The following is a 27,488-nucleotide window of genomic DNA, read 5'->3' on the forward strand; positions in this document are numbered from 1 at the left end:
TCAATAGTATTTGAATTCATAGAGACTTCCACAGCATGAATGGTCATCTAATCAATCCCATGAATAACTTGTTAAAATGAAGCCCAACTTGAATCACTGAAAAGAAAAGGAAAACGAACAAACAAAAAACAAACCTCAGATATTTTAGTAGCCACAGAATAGATAGTATCCTTTTGAGAAAGACAACTGGGTAGATAGAATATACAAATCAGATCTGAGGGACATTAACAAACATATCATTAACTTTTGTTTAGATACTGTCAAAGGTGTGGTGGTTTTAAGCACTTCAGGATGTTTCAGAAGCAAATGGCAGAAAACTCAACTCACACAGGCTTCTTTTATTAGCTCATGCAACTGAAAAGACCAGGGTGTATCTGGATTCTAGTTCCACAGACATCATTAAATGGGGCTGCTCTCACTCTTGTTAACTGCATTCTCAGGCTCTTTGTGGGCTCAAAATGGCTATATCTTAACGGCCGTAAGCTGAGTAGAAAATGAGTATTTATTTGACGGAGAATTCAATGAAGTTTATTTTAATTGTGCCAACCTGGAACATGTGCCAAATCTGGAACTAGAGGCTAAAAGCATGTAATGCTCTAATTGGCCTGTGTTAAGTCCCATATTCCTGCTTGGGATGAATATCACCCAAAATATATAGAACACAGAGTGTGTAGATATTTCAAGACCTGCTTATACACACAAGTACACACACACACACACAATACACAGATTACATGTACATTTTGTATATGCAAGTAATACACTATGTAAAATGGGTATAAATATTTAAATATATTGTACACAGCATATATACATTATATATAAATTACACATCTAATTGGAAATCATGATAGTTTGGTTTTTGAATGTGAAAAAAATCTTAAACACTTGAAAAATATAAAGCAATTTGAAACTGGAAATTGGAAATTTTAGAAATATGTGAAGTGTAAAGTCAGAACAAAAATGCTATTAAAATCAGGAACAGATGATAATGCACACTGATGTTAAATAGAAGACAAAATTGAGTATTAGTATTTAAGAGAAAAAATGTTTTAAATATAAAATCCATCAGATACATTATTATCTATTTTCTAATCTTTTCAAGTAGGTAAAGCCATCCAGACAAAAAGCTACATTAATTTCTTTTGCTGATTATCCAGCAAAATGACATCTCTGATCAATGTGGAAATAGCTGAAAGGATGGAGGCATAGGTCTCCAAGTCACCATGTCAAACCTTGCTCACCTGAGAAAAGACGTGAATGTTCTTTATGTGTAGCTTAAAGAAAGAATAACATGACTCCATCAGTTGGTCAGCAATCACCGCTTCACCAACTTCTTCAAGTAACTATCACTGTGTGCTTTCCCCAAGACCTTCAATGACCATAATGACAAATAGAACAAAACTGCTATTCTTTTTTTTTTTAACTTTTTAAAATATTTTATTTATTCATCTGAGAGAGAGAGAGAGTGAGAAAGAGCATGAGAAGGGAGAGGGTCAGAGGGAGAAGCAGACTCCCTGCTGAGCTGGGAGCCCAATGCCGGACTCTATCCTGGGACTCCAGGAACATGACTTGAGCTGAAGGCAGTCACGTAACCAACTGAGCCACCCAGGCTCCCCCAAAACTGCTATTCTTAAAGACAGATGAAACTCCCATGACCTAGCCTTTTATCTTGGCCCAAAATATGATAATTTCAAAAAAGTTGAAGAGGCAAGCAATTAACACTAAACAAAGAATTACTTGTTAATGAGTTAATATATCTAAATTTTTAAAATCCTCTCCCACAAAAACAAAAACAAAACAAAACAAAAGTTGAAAATCTTGGAAGAGAGCACAGGTACTACTTTCTCTGACATCAGCCATAGCAACATTTTTCTAGATATGTCTCTTAAGACAAAGGAAATAAACACAAAAATAAACTATCAGGACTACATCAAAATAGAAAACTTTTGCACAGCAAAGGAAATAATCAACAAAACTAAAAGAAAACCTACTGATGGAAGAAGCTATTTGCAAATGATATATCTGAAAAAGGGTTAGTATCCAAAATATATAAAGAACTGATACACCTCAACACCCAAAAAACAAATAATTCAATTAAAAGTGGGCAGAAGACATGAATAGACATTTCTTCAAAGAAGTCATCCAGATGGCCGAAAGACACACGAAAAGATGCTCATCATCACTCATCACCAGAGAAATGCAAATCAAAACTACAATGAGGTATTACCTCACACCTGTCAGAATGGCTAAAATCAACAACACAAGAAAAAAGTGTTGGAGAGGATGTGGAATAAAAGGAATCTTCATGCACTATTGGTGGAAATGAAACCTGGTGTAGCCACTGTGGAAAACAATACGGAGATTCCTCAAAAAATTAATAATGGAGTTACCATATGATCTAGTAATCACAATACTGGGTACTTACCCAGAGAATTTAAAAACACTAATTCAAAAAGATATATGCACCTATGTTTACTGCACCATTATTTACAATAACTAAACTATGGAAGCAGCCCAAGTGTCCATTGGTAGATGAAAAATAAAGTAGAGGTTGTATATATAGATATAAACACACACACACACACACACACACACACACACACACACACACACATGTATGTATGTATTACTCAGCTATAAAAAAAAAGAAATGAAATCTTACCATTTGCAATGACATGGCTAGATCTAGATACTATGATGCTAAGTGAATAAGCCAGGTAGAGAAAGGCAAATACCATAGAATTTCACTCATATGTGGAATTTAAACAAAACAAATGAACAAAATAAAAAAGAGAAAAACCAAAAAACAGTTTCTTAACTATAAAGAACACACTGATGTTTACCATAGAGGAGGTATGTGGGGGATGGGTGAAATAGGTGAAGTTTAAGAGTACACTTATCATTCACTTATTATGATGAGCACTGAGTAATGTACAGAATTGTTGAATCAGTGTATGTACACCTGAAACTAATATAACACTGTATGTTAACTAACTGATATATATATATATATATAAAATACCCAAGGGCCAGAAACAATAACAGTAACAACAAACAAACAAAACAAAATGTAACTTATGTGTACTATAACGTCTTTGACTCTGGAGTACTAATGGGGTATATGATTCACTTTTTAGGGTTCCTGACAACACCACACAGACCCCATTCTGACACTTGACAGTCCTATGCAGTCATAATACCCCTCATAAAATTAGGTTTCAAAACTTGAAGTGTACAAGTCCATGCCATTCTGGACTCAATCCCCAGACTTGCATAATACAGATTTCATGGCACCTGGAGCTTCATTGATATTGTCACTGCTTCTTCCTATTACCTAAAGCAGGAGTTGGCGTGTAGTAGGTAAACAAACAAACAAACAAAAGTAGTGCGGGAATGAGTGACTAATCAAATGAATGACAGAGTATATGAATGTCTTGGGTTTAGAGAGGGTCTCACATTGGGCAAGTAGGCTTCTTGCTTGTTGGAATTTTCAATTAAGCTACAGATACCACAGTGGCTTTTGTTAATAGTTACACTGGAGGTAACGTAAATTTAGAGTTGGGACAACATGAACATGGTAAAGGAGAGAAGGCCAGCCCTATAAGGGAAAACAACGCAGCAATAAACTGACATCCAGACTCATCAATTCCTGGATCCAATTTTTTTCTAAGCTGACCTGCTCTTTCTCTCCTTCACCTTTTCAAAGTTCTCACACAACCTTCCAATTAATCCTTTTTCTCTTGTAAAAGATTGAATAGATTCAGTTCCTTGCAATAATACCTTCCTAACACATATGACAAAGTACTTTTCATATTTATTATAGTCCAAGGTTGCCTTCACCACTTGAGGTAGCATGATTAATTTTCGGCTTCCATGTGTTATATTTCAAGTTTTAATTTTAACTAGTGTACTCCTTCTAGAGAAGTCCCCATCCTTATGTCACAGACAAAGAAACAAAAACAAAGGAAAATGCCTGCCAGTAGGTAGAAGAATAAAAAAAAAAAAATGAATCCAAGAGAAGTGGGCACATGTATCCCTTGGTAACAGCCATTTGTCCCTGTGTCTATGGAGAAACAGAAGAGAAGCAGAGTCACAATCATCGCATGGGTAATTGATCTAAGTAGCAGGAAGAGGTGGGATTGTTTTTACAGAATGAGGGGAAGACATCCACTGTATTGGGACTTTCTTCATCACCATTACATTTCTCAGATGTTGATTAGTAGAAATCAGAGAAGTAAGTTCATCTAACACTGGGCTTTTGAAAGATAGGTGCTTATACCATTACAAGGATGAGATAATTTTGTGTTTAATTAGGAATGGCAAGAAAATAATGGCTCATGGATTTTAAAACCCAACCAGGAAGGAAATAAAGAAAAAGATAATAACGGATGGAAAGAATAGAACTGGAGTGACAGAGGACACCCCTCCATAGAAGGAACAAAAAAAGGGTAAAAATTATCTGAATCAACTTTTTCAGAACTCTGGAAATGAATCATCTTGCAGCATCTCTGTGAGAGCTTACTGGGGGAAAGGGTGACTTATCCTCAGTGAAAATGATGAACTTTGTGGCATTTTAACTTACAAAAGTCCCATTCCGTGTCCCCTAGCTCAGCAGTAACTATGAAAAGAGCAGTGTGAAGACTATACCAGAGGGAGAAGATAGACCTCATTCACAAAGAACCTGTGACCTGTCTTATTCTGACCTGTCAAGTGGTTACATGGAAGACAGGCTCAAATTGTCTCTGACCGTCTATTTCACCTAACTCAAGACTGGCTGAGTGCTAAACTGTTTCCTGGGGAAATCTGTCAAAAAATATTTACAAGCTAATTTATTAGGTTGCTGCTTCCTGAGACAATAGACAATAGTTGTAACAAACAGCATACTAACCAAAAGACACACACACACACACACACACACACACACACACACACACACATTTCTGAGGATCTAAAAGACCACAAAGATGTTCAGGGTTTTGAACATGGTTAGGGAAAACTTCCTCCTAAAGAAGTAAAGACAAAGAGAGTTGTCAACTGCCTGGGTGAGTGTTGGAACCATGCTTCAATATATATGCAGAACTGTAGGCAAAGACTAGAAGATTGTTGTTGTTGTTGTTGTTGTTGTTGTTCTAGGTATTTTAGGAACTCCCTGTCCAATGTGTGGCTAACTTCTAAGCTAATGGAAGAGGAACTTCAGGGGCCACAATGACAAAGAATAGACTTTACACAGACTTTACAGTTAGCTCAGAAAAATCACTAACTAAACAAACAGCAACATCTGAAATAATCATCAAGAACAATAAATCTTGGGGAGGAGAGAGAATCTGATTTCCAAGGTTGCTATATTACAGTATTGAAAAAAGGCTAATTTAAACAAAAATGTTCAAAACAAAAACAAACAAGAAAATATGGCCCTTAGATAGGAAAAATAAGTCAATAGGAACTGTGCCAGAAAAAGCCCAGGCATTGAATTTTTTTAGAGAAAGACTTCAAATCAACTATTTAAAATATTTGGACGAGCTAGAGAAAACTATTTCCAAAAAGCTGAAAGAAATTATGAGAATGATATTTCATCGAACAGAATATCAATAAAAAGTAGATACCATTTTAAAAAAATAGAAATTTTGGAGGTGAAAGTACAATAAATGAAACAAAAATATCCACTAGAAAATCCCAAGAGCAGATAAGAACAGACAAAAGAAACACAATCAGCAACCCTGAAGATGGGTCAATTGATATTATCCAGTCTGAGGAACAGAATAAAAAAAAATAAATGAACACAAATGAACAGAGGCTTACAGTCTTGTGGAACATCATCAAGATTACCAACATATGCATAATGGGAGTCCCAGAAAGAAAGAAGAAAAAAGTGAAAGAAAAGAGGAATAATACTTAACTACATAATTCCGAAGTTGACGAAAAATGTTCCTCTACAAATCCAATAATCTAAATAAACTGCATGCAGGATAAAATTAAACATATCCACATATGGAAACATAAAAACAAAACAAAACACCTCTCAAATCCAAATACAAAGAATGCTGAAAGCAGCAAGGCAGGAGTCATTCATCATTTACAAGGGAGCCTCAACAAGATTAACAACTAACTTCTCATCAGAAAATATGGAGACCAGGAGGAAATAAGACGACATATTCAAAGTTCTGAAAAGAGAAATCATTTTTCTTTAATCAAGAATTATTTATCCTATAAACTATTCTTCAACAATGAAAAAGACATGCAGACAAAACTGAGAAAGTTCATGCACGCCATACTTGCACTACAGCACACGGACTACAGGGAGTCTTTCACTCTAAAATGAAATATTTCTGAACAGTCACTCAATTCCACACAAAAAGATAAAGAACACTGGGAAGGGTAAATATAAAAGACAATATAAATATATTTTTTTGTTTGTGACACCTTTTTTCCCTATCCTATTTAAAAGACTACTTATCTAAAATATTACTTATTTAAAGTAGTAATTACAAATCTAGGTTGACACACCCATAATATGTAAAGATGTAATCTGTGGGAATAACATCATAATGATGAGAGAGGCGATAGGTAGATAGATAGATAGATAGATAGATAGATAGATAGATAGATAGATATGATATTAAGTTGATATACGATATATTAACTTGATATTAGTCCAAACTAGATCGTTATAAATTAAGATGGTGACTAGATGTTAACTAAGATATCAATTCCCAGAGAAACCAATACAAAATATAGTAAAAGAAATTTCAAAGGAATTGGAATAGTACACTAGAAAATATATATTTCATACAAAAGAAAATGGTAATGAAGGAAATGAGGAACATGAGACACAGGATGTATAGAAAGCTAATAACAAAACTGTATAACTAAGTCCTTACTTATAAATAAACTACATATAAATAGATCACACTCCAATTAAAAGACAAGGAGCGATAAAACAAATATAAAACTATGATTCAACTATACTGTCTACAAAAGACTTACTTTAGATTCAAAGATGCTAATAGGTTTCACGCAGAAACCAAAACAAGACAAAACACAAAACAAATTGGTTTCATGAAGGGAGTAGTCAAAAGAGCTGAAGTTGCCACACTAACAGTAGACAAAATAGTGACTTGTTTTTAGATATCCACATGGAAAAGGCTGAATTTAGAGCCTTAGCTCACACTATATGCAAAGAAATAATAATAATTCGGAAAAGATCAGACCTAAATGTAAGAGCTGAAACTATAAGACTCTGAGTAAGATAAATAGATAAAAATCTGAGTGACCTTGAAGTAGGAATTTTTTTTTTAAGGTATGATACCAAAAGCACATGAAATCAAAGAAGAAAAGAGGTGAATTGGACTTCATCAAAATTAAGATATTTTGTTCAACAAAGAACACTATCAAGAAAGTGAAAAGACAAGCCACAGAATGGGAGAAAATAGTTGCAAATATATAATTAATAATAGTGTAGTATCCAGAAAATATAAAGAACACTTATAATTCAATAACTAAAAGACAAATGACCCACATGAAAAACTAGTCAAAGGATTTGAATAGGCATTTCTCCAAATGAAGATACAGAAATGGCCAATAAGCATACAAAAAGATGTTCATTAGCATTAGCATTCATCATTAAGGAAATACCAACCAAAGCCACAATGAAGTGATGGAAGTAGTTGTTTCAGAGCACGTTAATACTCAGTCTCTACCGACAGGAAATTAGATGCACTTGAATTAAATGTCTAAATTACTAAAAATAGGAAATACATCCAGGACATAAGTGCAATTTCATTTATAACTCCTTGAATTCATGTCTGTGTTGCTTGATTTATTGTAATCCAAAACATGAGATTTTAGGAGTGCTTCAGTGGCTCAGTTAAACACCGACTCTTCATTTATGCTTGGGTCATGATTTCAGGGTTGTGAGATCAAGCCCCTCAGGGGGGCCCGTGCTGGGTGTTGAACCTGCTTAATATTCTCTCTCTCCCTCTCCTGCTGCCCCTACCCCCCTCTCTCCATCTCTAAACAAACAAACAAAGAGCGGGATTTTAGAATGATTTGCCTTTACTCTAAAATAGGAGAGACACTGAAATCATCCTCTTGAATATCTTGAATCTCTGGAAAAACTTGTTTCCTAAATAGATGGTGGAAAGAGAAAGTTGGCTGAAGTTCTAGGAATGACCAATAATGGTAAATTTTTTTAGAAAGAGAAAGTTGGTATACATATATATTAACTTGATATTAATCCAAACTAGGTTGTTAGAAATTAAGATGTTAACTAGTTAACATCTTGATTGAATTGATTTGGTTGGAAGAGGACTCTCAATTCATGATAGCAGGTCATTCTGCTATAGGATATATATAACTATAGAACTATAAATACATAAGGTATTTCCCCAAACTTCTAAGCACAGGTTCATACACACACACACACACACACACACACACACACAAACACACACACACACAAAAACCTGAAACCTGGTGTATTATAGGGCTTTCAGTTATAGTTCCATAAATGATTGCTGCATTTTCAGTGTTATAAAATGATTCCCGTTTGATTCATTTTGGTCTATGTTCTGTTATGTTAGAAAGGTGTCCATTCAAATGTCCCCCCAAGGGACTTGAGGCTCAGATGTAATCATTGCTACTATGTATTGGGTATCTGTGACTCCACTTAATATTTGAAATTACTTTATATTAAATATTTGAATTGTCTATTATTGCCATTTTATGGGTGAGAACACTGAATCCCAGGAAGGTTAGATAAATCTCACCAAATCAGGAGAAATCTGTGAATTAAACACAGTATTGTCAGACTTTAAATCCAGTGTGCTCTTTGCTACTTAAATATATCTTCATAATATAAATAAGAGAAGCCCTTCATGCTATGTTTATTCCATTTCTAACCCATGGAATTTAATATAAGGAACTATTTAGATCATGTACCCTATACTATTATGCAATGGTAAATAAGCAAGTGGCTATTGAATAAACATAATTAAAAATTAGAAGCAGTGACTTCTCAATCTTCAAAATGTTACTCAGGAAAAATTTGAAAACAAGACATAAATAAAAGATATTCTAGGAAACAGTCTATTTACTAAAACAAATGTTATTTTAACAAAGAAAAACCTGATTCTTCATGATTCAGAGAATTCATCAGATACTCTTGTTTTTAGCTTCCCTATGGTTTTTGTCATGAAGCCATAATTAATTATAAAAAGAAAATTTCCATATAGCGTGTTCTATGAAAAGTTGAAAAGAGAGCATTAGAAGACTGTCATAGTGGAGACCTATTTTAAGACCATTTATATAAGACATCCCAGATAATTATACTGTAGAAGTTATCTTTTCTATATTTAGGAAGCATTTTAAGTGATAAATGCAGAAGAAAACCATCAAAGTCACTAGGAATAGAATATGATCACTTTCCAGAGTGATTCTGAGAGAAAACCACACAATGGCTAAAAAAAATAAAAATAAAAAAGACTTGGGCTAGGACAATAAAATAAACATGATTTATTCTATTGCACATAATTAATAATCTAATGTTTTATAGAAAAAAAAGCCTGTCATTAGGTAAACAGAATGACCTCCACCTCTTCACTTCTGATCAAAATTTATTGAATTTCCTAAACATTCATACTTCAACGGTTAATAAACTAGTCCATGTAGCTAGCTGAATTGGTTAGCAGGCGATACCAATCCGTAAGATTAGGGGGTCAGTCTCCATGTGGAACATTTAGCTTTGCTCCTGTTATCATAATGATCATAAACGGCTTCTTTAACTCTCTGTTCTGCTTCGTTGAAAGCTGAATGAAATGGATAGACATTGGAAATATTTACAACTTGGCATAAAAAAAATTTCACATGTACAAATAAAAGCACCTTTGTCTGTTAAGAACAGTTCTAAAATTGCTGTATTTTAAATGTTGTGTTTAAATGCTGTGTTGATTCGGCTATGGCTCCTTCAAGAATTTCCAAGAAAGGATCCCAGTAAATTTTAACAATCTAGTTAGGGAATCTAGGCATGAGTAGTTGAACTACTGGACAAGACAAGCCTGTAGGTCTTTACTCTCAGCAACACCTCTGATAGTCTGAAAAGAGGAATATGACGTGGGTTTATGTAGGTCAGATTGCACAAAACAAAACAAGGTATTTAATTCAATTTACTTTCAAATAAACAACAAGTAATGATTTAGTGTAAGTATGTCCCAAATCTTATGTAAAAAAATATGTTTAAAATTTCACATGGTCCAGAATGATTTTGTTTGTAGATTAAACTGCAGAGAAACTAGAGGGAGAAACAGACTGCATGAATTTGACTTGTTAGCAAACTCACTCTTCAGAATAAACCCCTCAGAAATCAGTTCGATTCTTTCAGTGAAACATTTTGCAAACTCTTATATGGAGACAGTGGGATGTTTTATGTTAATTCCATCTTTGATATTGAGTGCTCTGTACGTAAATACTCAGCTAACAGATCACTCAATGTTTTAATCTTTGTTTTAGCCCCTTTTCAATCACCTATCATTTTACTATCTCAGAATTCATTACTATCTACATTTAGAAAGGAAATGAAAAATGGAAAAATTCACTGAACCAGTTTTCCTATTTGATGAAAAAAGAGTTTAAATACTTTAAAGATTGAAGCCAGGTTTTAGATTACCTATTGGTTTCATTCTCCTAATAAAATGAATAAATGACATCTGGCTGCCTCTAATTTAGAAAAATGCTCTGAAAAATCATCTGCCAAAATCTAAATTGCACGTCTGTTTCAAGAATATTCATAAAACTGAAACTTTAACTATTTTAGACATGTTCAAAAATATATTTTACAATAACATCATGTATTATAAAGTGTGTTTCTTAAATAGGAAATGTTTGACTAAAATGTTGATGTTAAATTATGTATATGTATGTATATATATACATATATACACACATAAATAAATATATCATACCTATTATACTTTCATGTGTTTATATAACCATATGTAACCTTTTATATGTAACCATGATGTTAGTTTTAGTATTTTTATAGGAAGGAAAACAGCAAAGTTTAAATCCATCAGTAATTAACGATTTTAAAAAGCTTGTCCAGGCTTTGTGAAATATATGGTCAAGAATATGTAAAAATCACTGTAATTCTTGGCTAAATTAATGTAAACAAAGGGCCAACTCTTTGTTCCTTTCTTCCTTCCTTCCTTTCCCTCCCTTCCTCCCTCCCTCCCTTCCTCCCTTCCTCCCTTCCTTCCTTCCTCCCTCCTTTCCTTCCTCCCTCCCTTCCTCCCTCCCTTCCTCCTTTCCTCCTTTCCTTCTTTCCTCCCTTCCTCCTTTTCTCCCTTCCTCCCTCCCTCCCTTCCTTCTTCTTTCTCTTTCTTTCTTTCTTTCTTTCTTTCTTTCTTTCTTTCTTTCTTTCCTTCTTTTTTCCCCTTATTACCTTATCTAGGCCTATATTGAAAAAATACTTACTCAATCTTAACACAGTCACTGAACTTCTACTAATCATTAGTAATAGCTTGAGTATGAAACTTTAAAATCATACTACTTTAGAAAATAAAATAAAATTCTTAGTTGAAAGATTATGATAAACTTTTCTGAAGAATATCACCTGTAACACAAGAATCTTATTTTTCATATTCTCATTCTCTAGAGATCTGAGCGACTAGACAAGTATAAGACAGATGTTGGCTGACTTTCACCCTCTGGAAACAATGGTCAGGTTAATAACTTGACCTATCTCCTAGAAAGAAAATTGAAGCCATTCTTCCACTTGGTTTAGACAGTGACCATGAAAAGAAGTTATTATAAGCAATGTAATGAAGACCATAACATTTTTGTCATGAGCAAATCTATCACTGACAAACCTAAATTTCAACTCAAAATTTGAGATTACTTGTCAATGAAGCAAATTAAATGAAACCAGTAAAGAAATCCATACTGAGGAGTGTAGAAGGAAACATTGGTCATGGAGGCTCCAGGAAATATGTTGGAAAACTGTTTTTAATTTCATGTGTCAGGGGCAAAATTCTGATAGAATTCACTTGCTAAGCCGTAAAGTTAGGTGCACACAGCAGTGCTCCATTATCAAATTGTATTAGTGAATGAAGACTATGATTGGAGTGGGCTCTGAAGGCACATGTCAGATATATGAACAACATGTTTGTGGTATGGTGTCTCAATGAAGAGTTTTTTGAGAAAGAGGAATTCAAGCCTCATATATAAATCGTTCTACAAGATATGCTGGTACCACCCAGAAAGGATAGTTTCAGCATATGGGCAGTGAAGAACAGTGGTAAGACAATACTCCCAGTTGGCATAATTTTGAGCAGTATACCTTATTTGTTTTGCTTAAAATGAAAAAAGGGCAAAATACAGATCTACACTGATATGTGGACAGAGGCTAATGATTTGGATGGATAGTCAAGAACCTGGAAGAAATGCAATTGGAAAATTGGTGATAAAAATGTCTGGGAAATAGCTCATGAGATGGCATCATTCCCTGAGGAAATAAGACAACCAGGTTGATTGCATTGGTCCGACTGATGATATTACACTATTGTTACCATGAAAAGGGCAAAACTGTTCTCACTGGAATAGACACTTGCTCTGGATATGGATTTGCCTTCCCTGTCTGTAATGCACCTGCCAAAATCACCATCCATAGGCTTACAGCTGAATTGTTCATTGTCATGATATTGAGCATAACATTGTTTCTGACCAGGTAACTAATTTTACTGCAAATAAAGCCTGTTGAATGGACTTGGGCACATAAAATTCAGTGGTCTTACTATGTTTCATGATACCATGAAGCAACTGTCCTGATAGAGTAAAGGGATGGACTTTTGACAACTTGACAATTTGTGCCATTTGCATGACAATACTTTATGGACCTAGGGTAATGTCCTCCAAAATTCTCCCAGGTTTTAAGAGTCTTGTAATCAAGGATTAAATTGGGAGTAATTCCTTTCACTACTATCCCTGTTGATTTATTAGAAAAATTTTGTTTCCTTTTCATGAAAAGTTGGGTTCTGTCAGTAGAGAGGTCTTAGTTTGCAAAGGAGGAATACTCCTTCTACAGAACTCAGTAATGATTCCATTAAATTAGAAGCTTCAACTGCCACTTGGACACTTTGGGCTTCTTGCACACCCAAAATGACAGGCAAAGAAAAGAGTTTTCATATTGGATGGGCTGCTGAGCAATGGTTATCATAAGGAAATTGGGTTGCCACTTAAAATGGGGGGGGAAGGGTGAGTATTTTTGGAATTCATTTTAATTTTCCAATGTTCTGTGATAAAAGTTAATGGAGAATCTGATACAGGCAGGATGATTGTCAGCACATTCTCTTTAGAAATGGAGGTCCGTGCAACATTTGGAGGGCATAAGTGAATCAGCAGTCATTACCCCCTGAAGGTTTCTTTGCTGGGACACAGAAGTGTTGACTCTCAGCTTTTCCTTGCTTTCACTTCCTGCACGTGCAGCTCTTTCAGTCTGCTCCCTGTGCTGAGTGACAGCAACACCAGTGCCACTACCAGGTAAAGGGTGAACAATTTTACACACGTATCTGCACCAGTTCCCCCGCATGGCTCCACTGAAATTGCTGGACACCCCTGGCTTTCCAGATTTTCCCATAAGTTCCTACATGTCTACCCAACATATCACAGTGCTTTGCAAAAATTGGTTATTGACTTGTCTGACCCTTCAGCTCTTCTTTCCAGACATTATCACCCCAACTGCTTTCACTTTGAGTAAAGTCTAAATCCAAGAAGCCCGCCCCCCCCCCTTTTTTTTTTTATAAATACTCATAGCAGTTCTGCCTTCTTGGTGAAACACTGACTAATACAGCTCTAAATTAGAAGCCGAAATATTTCAGATAGGTTTTTTCCTCATTAATTTACCAAAAAAAATTATTTTCTGCACAGCTGTTTACTTTCCAGATAAATCACTTGCTTTTCTGCCAAGAAATATCTGTTCCATCAAATTACAAGCATCATTATTATCCAGTCATAAATTCCCAATAATAAATAGATCATGGAAAATGAGTTGAATGTGAATATTCAACTAGTTTCAATATGGGCACTTGACTACATTTTATCTCCTCATCCCTGCTACCCCATCCTTTGTTGTTTTAATCTATTAGAGGGATTCTAGCAGTTAAAAGAAGAAAGGCATTTTCCCTAGACTAAACATAATGATTTCTTCACGTCCATGAATTATTTGAAACCTGAGCTCTCACTGACTTGAGGTAAAGGACACTAGTTTGTAGTTTGCTAAGTGATTTAGACATTAAATAAAATGTTTCTTCAAGATATATTGATAACAGACAAGGGAAAATAATGTGTGTGTGTTTGTGTGGGTACATGTGCATGTGTTCTTGGATTTATATTAAGAGGTAATGAAGGAAAGCATGAAGAGAAATAAATATGAGGTCCTGGAAACCAGGGACACTAGAAGAAGGGCCTTGTCTATGAAGAGAAAGAATATGTGGGGAAAGTGCCTGAGAGAGACTACTGGGATGGCCGTGGTCAAGAGACTTTATTGTTATTCAAATCAAAGAATTGCAAGAAAAAGACTTGGTTTTCACAAAGTGAGAATCTTGAGTTTTCCCATTATCTCCTCCTCCCAGGGCTCCCCCTGCAAGTTGTTTGGGGGCAAGAGAGAATTTTCTCCTTCTCCTTAATGCTTTGGTACTTGATGAACTAAACAGAGAAAAGTATCTGTTTAGTTTAAATACTGTGTGCTCTGTGCCCATCAGAGTCTTCAGTGTAGACGTCTTTCCACAACATGCCATGACAGTAATAAGCCCAATGTATGACTTTCAGGAATGAGCATCCAGTGGGTTCATGGGAAGAACGCCTGTATACATCAAAAGAAGGGTGGTGTAGGCAGCCAATTAGGGATACCCACCTGGGACACTTGCTGGTGAAGATCCATTGTTATAGAACCATGATCATTGCCATTAAAATGCTACTGAGTTTTGAGACTTTTGAGGATCTTTAAGACATTGAAATCATTTTCTCTACAAATACTTCCAATTGTTGATAGAATACACAAGTATAGAGAAATTCTCTGATTAATTTTGAAATCTCAAGTTAATGAAAAATGTTTTATTTTAAATAGGTACCCCTTTTAAAATGTTTCCTATATCAAATTCAATTCCAAACTCCATCTGAAGAGTCGTTGAATTAGGTGTTGGATGAATGTTCCAGTAGCACCAAAGATATGGCCTCCCGCTTTCCCCCTCTTCAGCCTCAATTCTCATGCCCATTATCACTGTGCTCTGGGTGCAAACTGCGTTCACTGCCTTGAGCTCTCCTGCCTGCTTTCTGCCATAGGGATTGAATCAGCAGTTCTTTTCCCTGAGAAGCTCCCCCTTGTTGCTCTGTATGCCTCACACCTACCCTGTCTTTCTCAACTCTGTGCTCCTGAAGAATCTCTTTCTAACCTCCTGAAGCCCTACAAACCGACCCCTGATCCTCAACCTCCCTTTATTAGCAACTGTCACAGTAATAAATAAATAAATAAATAAATAAATAAATAAATAAATAAAATAGTAATAATAATAATAATAATATGGTCATTTGCTACTCTGTTCCTCTGATAAGTTCTGGGAAGAACCCAAATTTCCACCAACTAACGAATGGATAAAGATGATGTGGTATATATGCACCATGGAATATTACTTGGCATTCAAAAAGAATGAAATCTTGCCATTTGCAACAATGTGGACGGAACTAGAGTGTATTATGCTAAGTGATACAAGCCGGCCAGAGAAAGCAAGTATATGATTTTACTCATAGGTGGAATTTAAGAAACAAAACAGATGAATGTAAGGGAAGAGAAGGAAAAATAAGATAACAGAGAGGGAGGCAAACCATAACAAATTGAGGGTTGCTAGGGGGTAGGTAGGTGGGGGAATGGGCTAAATGAGAAATGGGGATTAAGGAGGGCACTTATTGGGATGAGCACTGGGTGTCGTATGTTGGTGATGAATCACTGGGTTACACTCCTGAAACCAGTTCTGCGCTGTATATTAACGGACTTGAATTTAAATTTAAAAACAAATAAAAAGTAAAACAAAAACCAAAAAACTCCATGAAAACAGGGACCACATCCAAATGTTACCAAACATTGTGTTTCAGTATTTCACACATAAGTTGGTAATACCTATTTAATAAATAAATATTTTTTATTGAGGTCTTTACTACCTTCAAATTTCCATATGTGTCTTTATTTAGAAATGAGACATATTCCATAAACTCTGTCCTTATATTATGTCTTAATTAAACAAAATATAATTAAGTGCATCTATACTACATATCAAGCACAGGGATAAAATTGTGCATATTGTTTTCTCAATAATGTAATTGAAATTGGGGATTTTGTAAAAAATGAGAAATGTGTTTAAATAAGCAAAGTATAAAATTCAAATGTATACAAGTTGGTTCCAGAAATGTTTTATCCTGCAGGAGTTTGTTGAAAGAGCCCCTCTCTATTATCATTTTTTACTTCACTACTCATGCATTTGAAAATCAGAAATCTGCCTGTTTACACCCTGCGGGAGACTTGTAATTTAAAAGTCAGAGCTCTAAATAATTTTAATGTTTCTCTTTTATTCAGTTTAATTATTTTCTTTTACCTGTAGCATCGGATTTCATGCAGACTAGATATGTGATAAAAAAATATATTGTACTTTATGTGAATTTCAAACTGCCAAGTTGTTATTAAACACATATCTAATAGCAATACACTTCTTCCTTATCTTCTGAAAATGAAAGCATAAATACGAGAGTCAATTGACATTAAATAATAATTATGTATCTTGGAAATTTGAAATTTGTATCTAGATTACGGATTCATACGAAAACTCTAAAAAATAGGAGGTTTTGTTTTTATTTATTGTTTTCAAGATTTATTTATTTATTTGAGAGAGGGAGAGAGAGAGAGAGAGAATAAGTGTGAGTAGGGGGGTGGGGCAGAGGGAAAGAACCTCAAGTGAACTCCTTGTGGAGCATGGAGCCCGATGTGGGGCTTGATCCCATGACCCTGAGATTATGGCCTGAACCAAAATTAAGAGCCGATGCTTAACTGACTGAACCGCCAAGGTGCCCCCAAAATAGGAGGTTGAAAAGATAAAGTATGATCTGCTTCAAAACATATTCTATCACATCATAAATGTTTTATTTCAATGATGAGAATGCATTTATGGATCTGCAGGGAGAAAATTAACAAAATGAAATATGGATCTGAGGAAATCACCTCCAAAGTAGCACAGAGAATACACACAAAGGAGGGATACAAGATACAAATCCGAGAGAGCAGTTGAGAGCTCGGAGAAGAGGGGCGCCTGGGTGGCTTGGTTGGTTAAGCCTCGGACTCTTGGTTTCAGTTCAGGTCCAGATCTCAGGGTCATGACATCGAGCCCCACTTCAGGCTCTGTGCTCATCGGGGAGCCTGCTTCTCTGCCTTTCCCTCACCCTCTCCCTCTGCCCCTCCCCCCACTCATGCTCTCTCTCTCTAAAATAAATAAATAAATAAACCTTAAAAAATAAAAGAGCTCAGGGAAGATAAAACAGGATGTTCCTATGCACTCATGGGGAGAGTGGCGACAAAAGGATGAGACCCAAATATACTGGATGAACGCTTCCCAAAACTGAAAACATGTATTACTTGCTGTAACAGATGAAATGGGTTTCAGGAAAAATAAAGTAATAATTTAAGAAATCAACAATTCATACCTTTATAGTGAAACTACAGAAAACAATACAGGGAAAAACATAAAAGCAATCCAGAGAGAATCATAGCAACTCCCTGTGAAAGAAAGACAAACTATCTGCAGGTTTTGTATTAACTGAATAGAGGTTAAAAATAATGTTACCATACCTTCAAAATGCTGAGGAAACATGCAGCCAAGATACTTATAACAGATTAAGATATCATTTAAGAGTGGGAAATACAGACATTTCAGTTATACGAAGGCAATGAAAATGAATGCCAGGGATCAGAAATAATGTCTGAGTTAAAATGTAAAGATCTATATTAGGAACTCTTTTGAGTAGGACTTGGTGTATTTTTGCTTCCCGATTGCTAACACAGTGCCTGGCACATGGTAGAAGTTTAGCAAGTATTTTATCAATGAATAAATTTGCAATGATCTAACACAGTGCTACTTGATGCTATGAAAGTAAATGAGGTGGCCGAGAACAGTGGCCTGCAAAATAAGACATGCATATTCTGAAAGTACCCACGTATTTTCCATAAATGAGGCCGTTTTAAGGGAATCAATTTATAGATCAGCGACTTCCAAATATACTCTTTCCTGGAATTGATTAGCCTGAGATTTTCCTACAGTTGAGGCAATACAAAGATTTCACCCCCCCCCACCAACCTCTTCATTCAAAAACACTCTTTTCCCACTTGAAAAAAGAAAAAGACACTGAACACTCATGCTGAAATATCGTATGATGCACTGCAGTGAGGTGTAAAAACAACCAAATATAGGGCAACTAGAAATACTGAAATACTGGTGATTTTTTTTTTTTTTAAGCAGCCATCATACACTCTTGTTAGGGTTTTCTGTTTTTCTCTAACACTTTTTCCCTGAAAGTGTTGTATTTGAAACAGAGTATTTTAGCCTATGCTGGAAAATTCTAAGTTCAGACATATTGGAGAGGCTGTACATTAGTGTTTATGTTTTCTGAAATTTACTCAGAAAAAAAGATGAATGTCTAACATTTGCTAAAATTACTAACTGATGTTATTTTGTTAACTTGAATGCGTCTCTTCTACTTGCTAGAACTTACCAATTGCTTCTCTACAATTTCCTCATGATTTTCATTTATTTATTAGATGCAGAATATCCTAATTTTGTTGAGGATGTTACTGTAAATAATGCACTTAATACAAATCATTAATAAGCCTTTTTTGTAAGCTCTGCATTTCCTAGTGGACTCCTCTTATAAATGACCCTTTCTTTTATTTGCTGTTAATTTCCACTGCAATAGATCTTAGTCTAGCAGTAACTAATATGAAAAGATGGGCGTATTAGTTATTAGAATACAAAATAGTTCTCATTAAAAGTGCATCGCCAATGGAATTTTACTCTTATGTTTAGTAAATATAATTATTTCAAAATCAGAAACTTATTTTCTTTTAAGTTGCTGTAAATATTATTTATAATGTTAACTTTAAGGCTTCGGAGCTGTATGAAAACAAATTGTTTTCCACTATGCAGTTCAGGAAATAGGACTTTGCCAGTATTCCTGAGTCTCTTTCAGGCATCTTCCCAACCGATAGCCAACGACCTTTTATTCGAAATTGGTAGGGTCATCACTGTCTGCTTTGTAACATAAAAGCAGTAGTTTAGTTTTACCATTTTTTAACAATTTTTAAAAGTAATCCTAGGGGCACCTGGGTGGCTCTGTTGGTAAGCAGCTGCCTTTGGCTCAGGTCATGATCTCCAGGTCCTGAGATCAAGCCCATTGGCTCCCAGCTCAGTAGGGAGTCTGCTCCTCCCTCTCCCTTTACCACCCCCCACCCCAACCCAGGCAGGGCTCCTGTTCTCGCTCTCAAATAAATAAATAAATCTAAATAAAGGTAATCCCAAAGCATGTACTCTTTTCTGACTTCTCAGTGTTACTCATTGAGAACAAGCTCATGAGATTTATCTAGGATACATTTGGCTATTTTAATTACTGTATTTTATTCCATTACCTGAATATACATTATTTATCAGTTCATCCATTGATAAGTGGAGTATTTCTTTTCTTTGGCTACTGTGAATGATGCTGCTCTGGTGGTTTTTATACATATATCTGGTACCTATGAGCATGTATTTCTCAGGTAAATACTATTTAGTAGTGTTACTGGGTCATGGTTGTACATACCTCCAGCTTTCATAGATAAGGTTTAATAGATGATTTTAAACCATTCTGGTGGGTCAGTGATTGTATCTCTCTGTGGTTTTAATTTATGTTTCCGTGACAACTAAAGCAGTAAATAAATTATTGTTTCCTATGTTTAGCAGCCATTTTAAATTAATCTGTTGTGAAATTCCTGATATTGTCTTATCCTCATTTTTCTATTGGCTGTCAGACATTTTCTTATCAATTTGTAGGATTTTTTTTTTCTTGTTTGTTTGTTACTCTTTTTGTTTTTAGATCCTTCGTTGATTATTTATATCATAAAGACCTCTTATTCTGTATATGTATTACAAAGACTTTCCATTTTGTGTATTTTTAAAATCAGTAACAAAGGTGATGTCTTTACATGAACAGAAGTTCTTAATTTAAATGTAATAAAATATATCATTAATTTGTATCCTGTTGAACACAACTTTCCCTAATTTGAGATCGTGTAGATATTTTCCTAAATGACTTACCAGAAATGTTATTGTTTTGCTTTTCACATTAATGTCTCCAATTTATTTTTAGATATGATGAGAAGTAAGCCAAGATACCTTTTCTAAACATAGGCATACTGAGTCATTTATTGAAATCACCTTCCTTTTCCCATTGATCTTCAATGCCAACCTCATCCCAAATCAAATTCTATAGAAGATGTCTGCTTTGGGGCTTTTAATTATGTTCTTTTTTTTTTTTTTAAAGATTTTATTTATTTATTCGACAGAGATAGAGACAGCCAGCGAGAGAGGGAACACAAGCAGAGGGAGTGGGAGAGGAAGAAGCAGGCTCATAGCGGAGGAGCCTGATGTGGGGCTCGATCCCACAACGCAGGGATCACGCCCTGAGCCGAAGGCAGACGCTTAACCGCTGTGCCACCCAGGCGCCCCTAATTATGTTCTATCATCTAACTAATTGATTAATTATTGGGTTGATACCATGTTTCCCTAATTACAATAGCTTTACAATAAATTGTGGCATCTAGCAGAGTAAGTCCTCTTATTTTGTTCTTTTTCAAGATTGTCTTGGAGTCTGCACAAATTTTAGAACTCTTTTGTTGAGTTCATCAAAAATAAATTTCCTTTTGAGATTTTGATTAAGATCACAAAGAATCTAAAGATATTTGGGGGGAGAATTTATATATTTATAATTTCAGTTTTTATGACTAGTGGACATGGTATATGCCTCTTACCTTGAACATTTTTTTAGGCAAATTGTGTAGAAATCCCATCTTACAAGATGCGTCATCAGGGAAATTTTGAAAATGTATTTGAACATTTGTCTTAGGCTACAATTACAATCAGGGCTTCTAAGAGAAAGCTAGAATAGCTCAGAGTTAAGGCTATCAATTTGTATTTCTGCCACAAGGAAACAAGAAAGAAACCCAATTCCCAAATGGGATGTACCTCTTGGAGACTTGGAAATGGACCTCAATGTCATAGAGGGTCCAGCGCTAAGATAAATTGATCTTGAGTTGTAACTAAATCACTAACATGGATTTTATTAAATTGTCTCTTAATCAATTTGAGTAAAACCCCAGGAAGAGGTTCAATAATCTGCTAGAAGTTGTGAGGATTAGAGGGGGAAGGCCACAAGAATTCATGGAGATAATTTTGCCAGTGCTCTAAATAAGCCTGCCCCAGTAAGAAAGCATGGTAAGAAGTTAGGTAGGAACAGGTTGTGAAGATTTGTATGTTTCGTTTCTTAAACTGTACTGCCATTCTCCACCTTCCACTCTGCCATTACTTGAATCTTGGACCATTACATCAGCCCTTGAATTATAGAACCACCTGTAAAGGCTGGGTGGTAACCCTCTCAGAAACTAGAGTTACAAGTTTGGGTGAAAAAAAGGGTTTCTTGAGCCATCAAATCAACATAAAAAACCCTCACTTGCTTCGTTTTTGTTTGTTAGGATTTATTTTTTAAACTAAAAGTGCTATCTGTCACCTGTGTATTTTGCCAATTTCAAGACGGATGAATGTTTAACCATCACAAATACTTGGGATTAAAAATTCTATAAAGCACAAAAGTATTATTATTAAAGAGCATGCTTTGGGGATGACAACACAGTTCAGGCAATATTATTTTGATTATCCCTACTGAATATAAAAGGCAGTTCAAAGCAATTTGCAATTTTATAGCCTGAGGAAATTATTTCTATGAAAAAACATCCATTTCTGTTCCTTGTATTGCCTAAATGCTCTCTAGTTTGGAAGTCGATCTGAATGGCAGATTTCTCTCACAAATCTACAAGCTTTTGAATGACTTGCTTTGTCTCATCTTTTGGGCAAATCTCAGCATACGCTTTAATAAATAATAAGTATGTTGAGAAAAGGGTGCAATTTTGATATGATTTCTGTTTGACTTAACAACAAATTGAGAAGGGATGCTTGAAATTGAGTTGAATTTTTAAACCTACTTATATTCTAGTCATGTTAATGTTAGCATGAAAATTACTTTGCAATTACTTTGTATACCTTATAAAATCAGTTGATGGCTGAGATTATCCTTCCAAGGGTCTATTTATTTTCTAATACTAATTTTTCTCTCTTGGGAACTCAGAGAAGAAATTTAAGTATAAATACATTCAAACCTTATGTCTTCATTTTTTTTTTTCTGCTAAGCTTTATCTTTAGTATTTTTATATTTGACCTAGGGTCCTCAATATCACTGTGCAAAGTGTAAACTTGTATGATATTGACCTGATTTTTTTTTTTACTGCAGCGTATGCTGATGTCTAAAGCAAAATAAAAATGTCATAATGCACTAGATAAAACTTAGTAATGTATAATAGCTATGAGTTTCAGAGGAAGCCACTTTCTGAAAGTAAACTCTTGCTCCTAAGGTCATTTATTTATTTCCATGATGATGAAGTGAAAACTGATGGAATGCCTTTGCATACAGCTAGCCCAATGCAAACATTGAAGTCTGTTAGGTTTGCTAGACTGTATCCCCTACATTCTATTCACTTTTCCCAGCAATGGCAACACTTCAGCACAGCTAGCTTTAGAATTACTGCTTTTCTTATTTCAAATTGCATGAAAGGATGATACAATTCAATTAAATGTTAATGAAATAATATCTGGGAAAATACAGTGAATCCCATTACGCCAATCGAAAGTATTATAATCCCTTTATTTTTATACATTCACACCAACCTTTAACTCTTTCAAGATTTTTTTTGTCTCCTTTTTAAGAAAAATAATATGTTCATCATAAGAAAAAACATAATAACTATAGGTTTAAAGTTTCAATCATGCAAGATGAATAAGTTCTAAAGATCTGCTGTATAGCATCGTGCCTATGGCAAACCATAGTGTATTGTACAGCCAAGAATTGTTGAGAGTAAATCCCATGTTCAATGTTCTCACCCCTATTAAAGATGTATAATTAATATTAGTGGTATAATTATGATTAACATTCACAATTATTAATTGATAATATCAATGCATATTATCATATTTATAACACATGGCAATATGAATGTTTACAAATAATATTATTAATAAAAAATTAATGAGCTCTCCTTATAATTGCCTCTCTATATCCACCCCACTGTGGTAATATTAAAGTTAGGTGTGTCGTGGTTTCATTTATATTTCATTCTTTTGCAAATGTATCTTTTTCACAAACACACATACAAGTGTATAGAATTTGCTGTGAATTATTTTTATTACTAATAGAGCAGGATTGTCTCACACAGTTGAGTTTACAGCTTGATCTTCTTAGCAATACATTATGCAATTTTGTATATCTGCTTGTCATTTCTGTAGGTTCAATTTCTAACAGTACAATTACTAGGCTAAGATTATGAATTCGGTTTAAGATTTCCTTACCCTTCCTAGATATAGACTCCTATCACTTGTAAATAAAGATGATTGTCTTTTTCATTCCTGATATTTATTCCTCTGTTTTCATTTTTTTTCAATTTCACATTAGCTACACCGTCCAAAAAGGATACATTATAGAAATGATAGCGAGTGCCCCAGGCTTGTTCTTGGTTTGAACAGCAAATGGCTTCAACATTTATGCTCTTTAATGTAGTTCCCGATGTGGTGTTTTGGGAGTTTGCTGGGTTTTATATAGTATTTTGGTAGTTTTCATCTATTTCTATCTTGTGTAAATTTTCTTACTGTTTTTCTGTGAATTTATTTTAGGGAGTTTGACAGAGGCTGGTCAGAAAACAACATAAGGTTCATAAGGCTTAGACCCCTCCTCTTCCCTCCTGTCTTCTTAAATTTTTAATCCTCCTCCCTCAAGACTTGATTGGTGTAGAGCAATCTCTGCTGCATCTCATTGCCTCTCCCTTGTTCCTTTTCTCTGGTTGGTTGTCCTGCTGAGTAATTACGGCCAGGCTCCACGTACTCTACGCAGAATTTCCCTGGGGTCTTAGCCAAGATTTTCTGCTCTCCTATCTCCCTGGAAGCCAAGGTACTTCTGTAAGATTTGAATGTGTTCAAGTACATTAGGAAAAGAAACTTCATAAATCAGAACATAGGTCTGTTTTAACCATGGTTGGGGGATAGACAGCACATGGTAACTCCGGATCCTGGGATGTCTGATTCAAAATTTTCTCTCCTTAGACAGTTAATGGCAGAATATAGATAAAATTTCATGGACAAATTTTTCCTCAGAAGATCCTTAATATAAATGGCCCTACTCCCTAATAATCTAATGTTTTAATCACATATCCTAAAAAATAGTGAATATTGGCAGTGCTCTTAAAAACAGTGAGAGTAGAATTGATGGGGACTTCTATATGTTGTACAGCATAATGAGCTCATCTCTGGGTCAGATTATCTTTATTTAAATGTATCAACAATTCTCATGCATGTACACTGGCCTTCATTTTCTTTGTTGTTTCCAAAGCATACTGGTCCACTCACAACTCTAATATTAGAGGAAACGTTACTGACTTATCTTTAAGAATAGATACTTGGAGGGAATATACCTTCCCTCCTATGGTACTTGTGTATTTGCCACCTCATTCTTGATACTAGCTGCCACACCTTTCACGATGACTGCAGCTATCTATAGTTAAAGAATGCAAGGAAACCATATTCTTGTGCAGAAAAAAAATACTCAAAGAAAACGTTGATTTTTAATGTCTGTGGTTACGAGTTTTATCAGCTGCAAAGTGGGTTTCCATGAGAAAAACACAGTCTAATCTCCTGCTTACTATATACTGTTCAAGCCAGGCTATATGTTTAATATAATAAAAAGCAGAAAGGAAAACTTTACAGATATGACAGCAGTAAAAACCAATCCACAAAGACAGAAAAGAAAACACAGAGGGCATTTGAAGATATGTTTCTAGTGTATGTAGGAATCCAATATGGTAGGTATTTTTTCATTTTTAAGTAAATGAAAACCAAAACAGCAGTATTGTATTTCTACCTGTTCTCTCTTTCCTACTCAAAATGTGGTTTAAGGTCCTGCACCAGTTGTAACACCTGGGAGTTTATTAGAAATACAGAAACTTAGGCTCCACCCCAGATCTACTAAAGTTAAATCTGCATTTTAATAAGATCCCCGTAAGATTCATATACACAAAAGTTCGAGGAACACTGCAAATATAAGGAAGTTCTGTTTCTTTCTTTTTTTTTTAAGAGAGAGTTTTTTGGGTTTTTTAAAGATTTTATTTACTTATTTGACAGAGAGAGAGACAGCCAGTGAGAGAGGGAACACAAGCAGGGGGAGTGGGAGAGGGAGAAGCAGGCTCCCAGTCGAGGAGCCTGATGTGGGGCTCGATCCCAGATCGCCAGGATCATGCCCTGAGCCAAAGGCAGACGTTTAATGACTGAGCCACCCAGGCGCTCCAAGGAAGTTCTGTTTTATAGGAGCATGCACGTATCTTGGTTACTTATATTCAATAAAACTTAATTTATGTACTATAGATCAGTAGTATCCATACCGTCTTATAAATCTCTTGATGAACAGTAAGAAAATAAATTGGTGGAAATGTTTTATAAAGGTCAAACATGTATTTCTTTCAAAAGCAACATGTATTTAAATAAAACAAATCATTTCTCAGTATTTGGATTGTGCTCGAGGAAACACCATCTGAAGGACTGAATAAAATGTGTCACAAGGATCTCAGCCCAGGACATTAGGAAACCTTTTCTTTTCTCTGAACTTGAGTGCAGACCATGCAAATATGATCTCTTCTATTAAACGTTCAGCACTAATGAGGTTGAGACAATCTCAGCTATTCCTTCTTTGAGAGCAATTTCCCTTTCACCTGTTTCCATGTACTTTCTAGGGCCATATTTGAGACAACAAATCTTTAGGTAGCATTTTTCTATAAACATATCCAATACTGCTTTAGAAGCTCATTTCATAAAAGCCAAGACAGTGCAGGAAAAGATCATGTCCAATGACAACTGCATATCTCAGTATTTTCTACAAACAAGATTTCCTGATGAATTGCTATGGTATTCACACCTCCATTTTTCTCTCCCTCCTCCATTTTTTAAAGTGCTTCTGGAGTATTTTCCTCTCACAAGAAAAAAAAAGAAAAGAAAAGAAAAGAAAAGAAAAGAAAAGAAAAGAAAGGAAAGGAAAGGAAAGGAAAGGAAAGGAAAGGAAAGAAAAGAAAAGAAAAGAAAAGAAAAGAAAAGAAAAGAAAAGAAAAGAAAAGAAAAGAAAAATATCCAGGTCATAAAATGTTGTGCTCGATCTCACATGAGTAGTGTATAAGCTCTTAGTGAAAGACCATCCATATTTTACTTATCTCTTAGTGTCCTATTGCATTCATCCTTGTCTGTATATTCAGTTACTTACATATGTGTGTGTGTATATATATATGTATATATATATATATATATATGTGTGTGTGTGTGTGTGTGTGTTACATATACATTTGGTATATATGTGTGTGTATATATATATGCAAACATGCAAATGGATAGATAGATGGACGGAAAGCCGTCAGAATGGGTGTGTATCATGAATTAAATTGGAACTAGTTTCTGTTTGTTTTATTTCCAGAAAGTGTATTTGCTTTGATCATTTCAAAACTTGTCCTTGAAACTTCCCAAATATAACTTAAACTTAGCTTTTCTTTTATCAACAATTGTCTTGCAATACTGTAAAGATTAATTTTAAAATTTGTAATTTGGCTTCAGCTTCTCAGTTAATTTTTCTAAGCCTTATCTTTATATCATCAATGAAGATAGAGTATATCCTTTTTCCCACCTATAAGGCTATTTTGAGAATATAAGACACATAAAATAATTTAAAAGTTTTCTTCTTTTTCCTTCTCTTCCTTCCTCCTTTCTTCTCCCCCTTAGCCTTGGGAAGCCATTGTGGATGTGTGTTGAGATGGGGCTGAGCGACCTCAAGGTCATGTAAGACGTTGGAAAACTACAGGACTCTTTCCAATGGAAGAAAACTAAAGAGACTAATACCACATGATAATTAAATGCAACATACAATTCCAGATTGGATCCTGGATGAATAAAGGACCATAGGCAAAATGTGACTAAGATCTACAGATTAGATGACAATATTTTATCAGCATTATTGTCCTAATTTTAATAGTTGCCCTCTGGTTATGTAGAAGCTTATCTGCCTCAAAAAGTAGACTA

The sequence above is a fragment of the Ursus americanus genome, chromosome 10 (genome assembly GCF_024610735.1).
Source record: "Ursus americanus isolate L20-20 chromosome 10, mUrsAme1.1.p, whole genome shotgun sequence".
NCBI classification, from domain to species: domain Eukaryota; kingdom Metazoa; phylum Chordata; class Mammalia; order Carnivora; family Ursidae; genus Ursus; species Ursus americanus.